Source organism: Spermophilus citellus, assembly GCF_964194105.1.
Source record: "Spermophilus citellus genome assembly, chromosome: 15".
Classification (NCBI taxonomy): Eukaryota; Metazoa; Chordata; class Mammalia; order Rodentia; family Sciuridae; genus Spermophilus; species Spermophilus citellus.
The window spans coordinates 18757207-18767250 of NC_138195.1; the positions used below are offsets into that span (position 1 = coordinate 18757207).

At 49.9% G+C, this 10044-nt stretch overlaps 1 pseudogene across 1 annotated transcript in view; it reads right to left on the reverse strand.

Moving 5' to 3' along the window:
• Window positions 1-8790, reverse strand: part of LOC308634080 (neuropeptide Y receptor type 4-2-like) — a 72823-nt pseudogene extending 64033 nt beyond the window's left edge. Inside the window, exons 1-2 of the transcript in view lie at window positions 8779-8790; window positions 8323-8422 (exon numbers count right to left, since the gene is read on the reverse strand). The product of the transcript in view is annotated as a neuropeptide Y receptor type 4-2-like (transcript). The remainder of the gene's footprint in view (window positions 1-8322; window positions 8423-8778) is intronic.
• Between the last annotated feature and the right edge of the window lie 1254 nt (window positions 8791-10044).

Below are 10044 nucleotides of genomic sequence, written 5' to 3' on the forward strand. Positions count from 1 at the left end.
AAAGGAACAAATCCTAGAAGGGTGGAAAGGGCATGTTCCAGGAAGCCAAGTTCTTGTCAACTATGGTAGACTTTGACGTCTCAGCCAAAGTAGGATCCCACTCCAGACCCGGATATCAGACAAAAAAACACCTTTGCTTCTCTGCAGCACATGATGTTTGGGGATTGCCCGACATGCAGGCGAAAAAGGGCTTGGAGACCAGCAATTGCCTCCATAGCCTCTGAGTGTTGCCCCACTGTTGTGATGAAGTACACTGCTCATTTCCAGTCTAGCAGGTAGGGCTGAGAATGGAACCCAGGCCACCTCACCAGGACCAAACCCCATTTTCTCTCCCCTTCAGTGACAGCAGCTGGTGCATAAGGCACAGTCCAGCTTCCCCACGGCCATGCTGAGGCAGTCAGTTATTCTTGATCATGCAGGGATTGTGCTTTGGCCGTCCCTGTGGGGAAGAGGGAAGCAAGATATGAGGGTCAGCAAGCAGAAGGTAATCTGAGCAGGGACACGGGGAGAGTGCCCCAAATGCGCTGGGAAATGTGGTGGGAACATATTTTGGAAACAACTTAATCAACTATATTTGTTTTATATGCAAAAGAGTGAAATGTATTTACAATTTCTTTTCTAAATAGATCTTTTAATGTCTACAGCATTAAATGATACACAACATTAGATTGGTAGGGTTTTTTGTTTGTTTCTTTCTTTCTTTCTTTTGGTGGGATGTTGAAAGAATGGAAACCCTTGAATAAGTGTGGCATTAGAATTGATGACAGCTGCTCTGCCTCCCCCTCTGGACCTTATGGTTCTCTTCCTTCTCAGTTTTCAACAAGGAAACGCAGCAAGATCAAAACTCATGCACAGTTACACAGCATGGGGGTGATCCAGCCCACGTGAGAGTGGGAGAAGGTCCCAATAGCTCCAATCCTGATGACCCATATCTCACCCGGCTGTTCAAATCACACCATGAGGCCCCATGCAGGCAGTCCACTCCACATGGCCTACCCTGCTGGTCACATGCATAGAACCTGTGAGCACAAGAAGAAGATTCTTTTTTTTTTTTTTTTTTTTTTTTTTAGTGAGAGAGGAGAGAGAGAGAGAGAGAGAGAGAGAGAGAGAGAGAGAGAGAGAGAGAATTTTTAATATTTATTTTTTAGTTCTCGGCGGACACAACATCGTTGTTGGTATGTGGTGCTGAGGATCGAACCCGGGCTGCACGCATGCCAGGCGAGCGCGCTACCACTTGAGCCACATCCCCAGCCCCGAAGATTCTTTTTTTAAGTCACCATGTTTGGGTGCTTGGTACTCAGCAGTGGATCATGGGGCTGTCCTCATACTGTCCAAGGTCTTGGGCAACAGCACCCAGTCTTCACATCCTTCTAGATCCTGCCATTCCCTGGCTGTCTTCAGAGTTCACACAAATGGCCCCTGCATTTCCTACCCACTAGCCTCTAGTCCCTGACTCCTCACTCACAGTGGTGTCCTGATCTCAGCCACCTTAGATACTCTCTCTGGCTAATAAAATGCCAAAGTTCTTCAGGTGGCCCCTTAGGGACCCAATGTAAGGGGCTATGATGAGGGACAAGAATGCCTCATCATGTACCTCTCAAAAGATCCCATGACGTGGCACTGTTAACAAGCAAGGGCACTGAGCAGAGCTGAAGGTCACAAAGTCACCATGTCAACCTTCCTGTCATAACAGCAGGGATTCTCCCCCAGGGTGGGGGAAGGGCTGTTAAGTATCTGGTGGCAGGTCATGCACATTGGTGATAAAACGGGAGGGGCGTGGTTCTTTGGCACAGATAGAGGCAGCAGAGAAGAAGGCCAGAAGTGGACAGTGCTCATCTACCTGGACCCTGGCTCAGGGCCCCTAGTGTGCTCAGTATCACGGGACTACCAAGAAAATGAGGGAAAGCTGTCCCTGGGTGCTGAATTCTTCACTCTTTCTGCTGTTGCTGCTCCTACATCTGCCTATTTTTAGAGCCCAGGACTCTCCAGATACTGACCCTGAATGGGTAAACCATAATCCCTACTACCCCATTTCAGGAAGAAGCTATGAAGGGAGGATGGGGATCAAAATAACTGAAGATGAAATCCTGCAGTACTGTGATGGCATCTTTGATCTTTACTATGTCTTTGACACGTGAGTTCCCCTTATTGCCCAGGCTCCACTTGGCCACCAGGAACCTCCATCCCTTGCGTCACATGACTGAGGGGTTGTCAGCATCTCCCAGAAGAGAAGTAGGATTAGTGTGTTGAAGAGTGGAGCATCAGTATGCTCTAGCCTCCTTGATTCCTAGAGGGGGCAAAAGCCAGGAAGGCTCTTTGATCATTCACATTTAGCTTCAGCTTATTCCTTAGACTCCTTTTTCTTTGGAGTGAATTTGAAGAAAATGAAGGACCCCCCCACACACCCCATGCATGGACCATCATTCTTATCCTGGTGATTTTTGAGGGCCACAAAGAGAGCCACTGTGATAAGACCCTGAGATTCCAAACTTCTAGGGTCCCTGCAGGTCTAAAGTAAGAGGAAGTGGACAAGAGAGAGCACAGGACAGATGGTGGGGGGTTCTCTTGTTCTCCTCAAAGGCATCTGTGCATCACTGCGTAAAAGGTTTTATCCAAGGAGGGATGGGTCCAATCTGTTTTCTAAGGAGCCCTGCAGCAGCCTTGGGGAGGATGGAAGAGGAAGAGGAATCCAGGGCTGTAGGGAAAAGAGGAAGGGGTCCTAGGAGTCCTAGGAGACCTAGGGATGGGAAGGTTTGAGAAGCTGCTGGAAGCCCGAGGATGGGTGTGCCTAATGAGGGGAGAAGAGGGAGACAGCATCCAGGGAGCACCCTCAAGTCTAGAGCAGAAAGAGGAAAAAAGGTGGGCAGAGAGAGTGAAACCGTGCTGACAGCCACCCGCTCTAGGAACGTGACTTCAGGCAGTGTCAGCTTGGTGCACTGGGGAGGGAAGAGGGACTCTCTGCCCTCTAGCTAGGTCTGCATCTTCTCTTTTTCTACCTCCTCCCTCAAGGAAGATGACTTAGGTAGCTGCTGGAAAAAGCAAACCAGGGCCACTGAACTCTGAAAATAAAAAGGAATCCCTTTCCTTTCTTCTCTCCTGCAGCTGCAGCATCAGAGTCTAAGTGAGCAACAATAGAATCTGCTCCCCATGACTATGTTCTGAAAAGGAAAGAAAACGCACGTTGAAATACCTGACCGTGAAGAGGGGGCGAGAGCCTCGGCTTTTCCTGGGCCTTGTCCTCCGCTGTCAGTCAGCACTATGCAGGCACTGTGCAAGAGGCAGCTCCCAACCTGATACCTGCAGAGTTGATGATCCTCCCCATGGCCTTCTCTCTAGGACTTCTGCTAGGACTTTGCCTCCATGGCTCTTAACCAGTAGCATCATGGAGACAGGATCCTGGCCTGGCTCTGAACAGAACTGGGGCTTCCTTATTCTCAGAACTCAGGTCTGTGAATGGTGCTTCAGAAGGGGCCAGGATTCCCTTTCCCCTTCCTTGCTGCTCAGCAGGGAGCTCTCTGTCATCACCCTTCCTGCTGTCTGTCCAGCTGTGTTTCCCTCTCTGGGACTGCAGCCAGTATTGGGGAAGCTTTGGAGGAGATGGGGCCTTAGCAAATCAGAAGCATTGTTCTTTCTTGAGGTTAGGACAGATGGCTTTCTAATAGCTGTTCTCATGCTGCTGACTTATCTAGAAATTTTGCATGACCTCCTGTGAATGAAGGGATGGCACCACCTGTCCTTGTCCTCTCTGACACAGCTCCAAGCTTCCTCTTGGCTCCCATTGGCCCAGGAGTCACCCTTTGCTATCTTTTCCTCAGTGGCTCACACAGCTTCTCTAGGGGAGATTCAAACTTGACCTTTCATGCCACGCAGACCCAGGGGCTACCACTCCTAGAATGGTGGCAGCTCTGAGGACAGGCCCTTAGTCCTCCTTCAAGCAACCTTTTAATCCTCATGACAAAGCCTTCCTCAGACCCAGCTTCCAGATTGTCTCTGAGGAGCTGGCCTCTAATGGGCATCCCTGATTTCCTGAGATACTTCTGAAGGATTGAGGGAGTCTGAGAACCTTGATATCCACTAAGGAGGATCCCTCCCCACCCCTTTAACTCAAAGGAAGGGCAGGTGGTGCACTCATGTAGCAGGCAAACAGGAGGACAGAACCAGGACAGGCGGGCTTCTCAAGGCTGACTGCGGACAATCCAGAGGGCTGGGTCCACATTGGCTTCTAGGTCAAACCTGAGCCAAGAATGAGGTGGTTAGGATTCAGTGGGGTTTCCTTGCAGGCCTGACATTTCCAGTTGACCTGTGGATTCCTGAAACTGAAAGGTGCCCTCAGGGTTGTCCCACCTTTGGCCAGTTACTGGGCTGCACTCATCTGTTGTTGCAGACACCTGATTTGAAATGGGTATGACCTTGGGCAAGGCAACTCTGCAACTGAGGGGGTCCCCCAAGAGCACACAAGAAGTGGCATCTGGGCTCAGTATGTTTATGAGCTTCACAGCCAGGCTCACAACTCAGATGAATGGAAGAAGAGGATCATGCAGGGCAGGCCATTGATCTGTGTTTATCTTCCTAAAGGTCGTCTCATTTATCTTTTTTTCAAGCACTTTGCTTGACCTCCCAGGCCTTCCTTTGAAACCTCAGTGGAAGGCTTTGAGACCCCCTAAGGTCAGCATCCTACATTCCTGCAGAACCAGCATCACATGGTTGGCACCAAGGTCTGCCACCATTAGCAGCAAATCTTTCAGCACAGTTAAGACAATTGCTTTGCGTCGATGTCTAATAAGTCTGAACTGCTGATTTCCTTCTGAGTGGTTCTTATCAACTTAGTTCCTTGGAACATGCTTTCTAGTTTCTTTTGTGCCTCTTTTATTGTTGTGATGGATGGTAGTGGTGGTGAACAAATGGGTACTTGGATCTTATAGTATGATAACTCTGGAGATCAGACCCCACACCATTTCCCATGAGTCACTGGGCTGTTTTTTATTTTTGTTTATTTCTATTGCAGAAATCTGTAAATTCATGTGATTTGAGACTGCTTAGGCTCTTACAGGCAATGACTCCACCCACCCTGTGGTTGATAGGAAATTTGGAAGAATAAGTATAATCTGGTAGTTTCCAGAGGAAGTGATACAGGCCAGGCAGAGGCATGCAAAAGGACCTCCAATCTAAGGGATAGTTCTGATCTCCCAAAAGTCCAGCTAGGTGTGGTGGCGCATCCCTGTAATCCCAGTGGCTTGGGAGGCTGAGGCAGGAGGATCATGAGTTCAAAGCCAGCTTCAGCAATGGCAAGGTGCTAAGCAACTTAGCAACTTGTCACTAAATAAAATACAAAATAGGGCTGGGGATGTGGCTCAGTGATCAAGTGCCCCTGACTTCAATCCCGGGTGCACCCCTGCCAAAATTAAAAAGTCCAACAGAGGAATTAGAGACCAAATGTGGTTGATCCTCTAGACCTGAATTATGGTTCTCAGGGGGTTTCTGATGGCAGTAGTGTCAAACATCCTTCCCCACCCAACCACAGAGAAAACAGGAAATGGTTTAACATAGGGCAAGTGGGGGGCAGAGGAAGCCACATATCATTAACACTCAGAGGTTTTTCCAAAAAGACACATCCTTCTCAGTTTTGAAACTCTGAAGACCATACTTAGTGTAAACAAACGCACTGGTCAGGCAGGAAAAGCCCCTCATTCTTGGAGACCTCCCAGTACAGGCAGATGGGGCAAGTAGCTCTGCTCTGAGGAAAGTCATCTCCCAGTTTGATCCACTGTGGTCCGTGGTGCTGGGGTGGTAGAAGTTTGTTAAGGAGGCCGCTGGACATGGGGAAGGCAGACACTGTGAACACCCTCTCCATAAATGCACCTCATTCACTTGCCTCCTGTCTCTCTTCTTTTCAGAGCAAAAACAATGACAAACTGGGGTGCCGTGCATGCAGCTTGGGAAGATATGGTAGAGAAGTACCTAAAGTATGACTTCTTCATGCTGTAGGCTCCCCTGTACTCCAGGGAGCATTCCAATGGCAGGCAAAGGGCATGACCATTAGTTTATTGGGCACAGGAGTCCCTCTGGTAGGGAGCACAGAGCTCAGGGTGGTGTGCTTGTCAGGAGAGGAGAGTGCATGCTGGTCCCAGCTAGGCACTGGCTGGCTTCTGCATAAGAGGCAGGGCCCAGTGCAGATACAATCATCCCTCCAGGATCTCACAGGCCAGGAAGGAAGTCAAAAGAGAAAGACCAGAAGCTCAGGAATTGGCAGCTGGCTACAGGGTGCTCAGGGCCAAATGAAACAGCCAGAAAGGGGGGGGGGGGAAGCAGGAATACCTGCAGAAAATGTAAAGTGTATTATCCCAGATGATGCAGAAGTGTGAACTTTATCTCAAAGGATGGATTTAAAAAAAAAAACAGGGTCACAGCAACCATCAAGGTGACCTCTACTGAGCAGAATACCGATTAGGCTTGGAACTGAGGGTCACCCAGGGGAGGGCTGGTAGATAAGGCAGGGCAGCTTGGTGACAAGGCCATAGGGGCTCACCATGCCAGGCCAAGGGGCTTGGATTTCCTAATATGAGACATAGAGAACCACAGAAGTTTCTTTGGAGAGTAACATTGTCCAGATTGTGCTTCAGGGAGAAAACTCTGATAACTGTGTTTGAACTGAGTCAGGAACAAGGGCAGGAGTAGTGAGGAGTTCAATCTGGGAGAAGTGCTGATATCTTGTTAAGGGGTGACAGGTTCCTGGGCCAGAGGACACTGAAGAGGGAGAAGGAAGAAAGGCATGTATGTGAATGGTTGCCAAGAATGGGAATGATTTCTTATGTAGGAGGAAGGAAGGAATTATGAGGAGGCAGTAGGCCATCCTGACACTCTCTTCTCCTGGGCCCTTCATCTCCATACACTTCAGAATCCTTCTCTAAGTTCCTCAGAACTCCCCTTATCTGAAATGGCCCTAGTGCAGAAGAGATGGGGTGGGGATCAGGGACATATGCACCTCCTGCCTGGCTGCTCGCTGACATCCAATAGAGCCAGTGCATTGCCCTTTCATGAACTGTGCTTCCTCTTCAGCGCGAAAGTACGGATTTCCTACATACTCTTTGGCACAGAAGCCACAACAAAGATGTCGCTCACTTCAAATAGGTAGGTGCTACTTTGAAGGGTGAGGCAGGCCTGACTGAGCCAGGTCACAGGGAGCTCCGAGGACCTGAAGGGTTCACTGAGACCTGGGTGGTACTCCTGTCAGTGTAGATGATAGGCAGGTCCTGACACACCTAAGCACCCATATTGATTTCACCATACTGGCTCCCCAGTCCCTTCTGACACCTTGCTGTGCTAGATCCAGAAGATCCTGTACTTTCTCAAACTCTCCATCCTCTGTTACCTGCAGCACTATCCTGTGAGGATATCCAGGATTCAGTGGGCTGGTGGAGTAGATAAGGAGACCTTTTAAGAACTATGGCCTGTGTATGGCTTGCCATGAGCAGGCCAATCTCTGTCCTGCCTCAGTGGGACAAGGTGACAGGCTGGGACCCTGAGGGGAGAGCTTGGGGCTTTGTGGAACACGTGTACCCAGAGGTGGGAAGTGGGGCAACTTCTGATTGGCTGGGAGGTGAGGGGGAGATTTGGATGCAATTTCTGGGGCTTCAGGCAGAGTTATACTGGTACAGGAGAGAGATGAGGACACTGAGGGTAGGCTGAGTATCTGTAGTTTGGGAGTAGTCACTTTCCAGTGCCCTGGAGATAGCCCTAGCATAAGCAAACTGGATAAGCCAGCTCCAGGTTAGGTGGGGAGGCCGCAAAATGTGTAGAAAGGGTTTCCAACAGTTCTAGCTGGGAGAACAGGAGCAGCTGACTCTGTGGGCACAGAAGGCCTGGGTGGGGGTGGGTTTGGGAGAGACCTGAGTGGGTGTGAAGTGGTAGAGTGGAAGGATGTGGGAAGGATGCTGGCGGGGGTCCCTGAGGGGCAGTGTTGCTGGGCTGGCAGCAGGAGGTGCTGGGCTGGGCAGCCTCTGGTTTGGTCTTCCCTGAATATGGCTGGGTGTGACCTCCTAACCTCCTGGGCAAGGCCAGGCAGGGCCAGGATTAGGACCCTCGGATCTCATCCTGTGGGACCTTCTCTCTGCCTGCAGTGGAAAGCCACCCTCAAGGTCCATTCTCTCGGTTGCTTTGTCGTGCTGCTTCAGCCCTGTCACTTTGGATTAGGCAGATCTCGGGCCCCTACTTATACCATTATTGCCACCAGAGCCAGCTGCCTGCACCAATCCATGCAGTCTGCTTTAACAGCCCCTGACAGACCACATCACCCAGTCACCCTCATGAGTTGGTCACCCTCACCGACAGCCTTCAGGTCCACTACCCAACTTGGAGTATTTTGTTTCAGGAACACATGAGGTCCTGGAACCCCAGCTATCTCATTAAGCAGACTGGCTACTACCTTTAGCAGGGGAAAGGGAGGAGGTGAGTCAGGCCAGAATCTGTGGCAGTGGGGGATGGGAACTGACAGGACTCAGCAGCATGGCCTTTTCCAAACTCAGCTTTTTCTATGGAAGGACAGAGTGCTTAGTAGGAGGGTGTTCTCAGTGTTAAGGTTAGAATTAGAAATACTGGAGTTATTAATACTAAGAAATTCCTGACTCAAACATGCACATCCCTGGAACTTCCCACTGTCACCAGGGACACACTAGTCATTGTCTATGCTGAGGTCCCCAAGGCCTGGGTGCCATGAGGCAAAGATGAGCTCAGGAGAGCCAGATACTACCATAGAATCTGCTCACCAGCCCCCTGGCTCACCTGTTCTGACATAGTGCTGCTGGGATCTGGGACAGAGGGCACAAAATTTGTCAAAGACCCAAGACACAATGGGGCAACTAGGCTAGTTGCCTGGTTTTGTTCCATATCCGGGTGGTCTACACGGTGGATAAATCTGTGGGATGGCTCTAGAGCTGATTTCTTCCTGTCCACCGTTCTATATGCATGTGTTTTTTCATCTTTTTTTCTTTTTCAGGAACACAATGCGTTATAATCTGGACTTACATTCCTATCTCACACCTAAAGGAGAAACGAACTTGCAGGAAGGACTTAAAAAGGTTTGAACCACTAATGCCACAAATCAATGCTGGCTCACAATTCTTACATTATCACTGGGGCTCGTCTCATAGTTCTCCCTAATAATTCTTCATTTCTGTTTAGGCGAATGAGCAGATTCAAAATGCCAACTCTGGAGGTAAGCTGCCTGCTGCCTTCATCATGGTGGGTGCAGGCACAGCGATGGTGCCCCTGGAAGAGTTCAGTGTGCGGATTCCTGTGGACATCCTCCTAACTCTTGCAGTCAGTTAGTTGCTCAAGTGTCAAAGAGGCAGGGCCACAAGGCAGGTTCCAGGATGTTCCTGGATGGTTCCAAGAAGGGCACCAGGCCCTTTGTGTTCATGCATGGCTCTTGCATAAGTTCCTTGACCCATTCTTGGTCCCAGGGAGCAAAAGGGAGAAAAATCGCAGCAGTCTTGAGCAGACTGAGGCCTCAGGGTATGGAATACACTGCTCAGTTTCCCCTGCCTGGCCAGCCTTCCACTTCCTTCTCCCATCCATCTTGACTTGCCTCTTGGACCCATGTCTTAGAAAATGCACAGTTTGGCCCACCAAGAATGAATGTCCCTCTAGACTAGAAGCTTGCAGCTCCTGTCAGGAATAGATGGGTTCTGGTAGGGAACGACACAAAGGGTCCCCTCCCCAAGTTCCTGAGTCCAAAAGTCCTGAACCACTGGGCGCACAGAGTCCACATACTATGCATGAATCAAATTATAGGCCTCTGCTGGCCTCACTGGGTCTCCACAGCAAGAGGGTCCAGCTGTACCTCCCCTTACCCAGTTGCCAGGCTAGGGTTTATAGACAAATGGCTGGTCTTCCTCAGGGCAAAGAGCACACAGTTTGAGGTTAGCTAGAGTTCAGACCTCCTGGTAAGAATGGTTCTGAATCCCCAGTCCCCTCATCTGTAAAATAAGTCATAAGCCAAATCCTCTTCTCACTTTGGGGCCTCAGGAGAGTGGGTGCTGTGTCTGG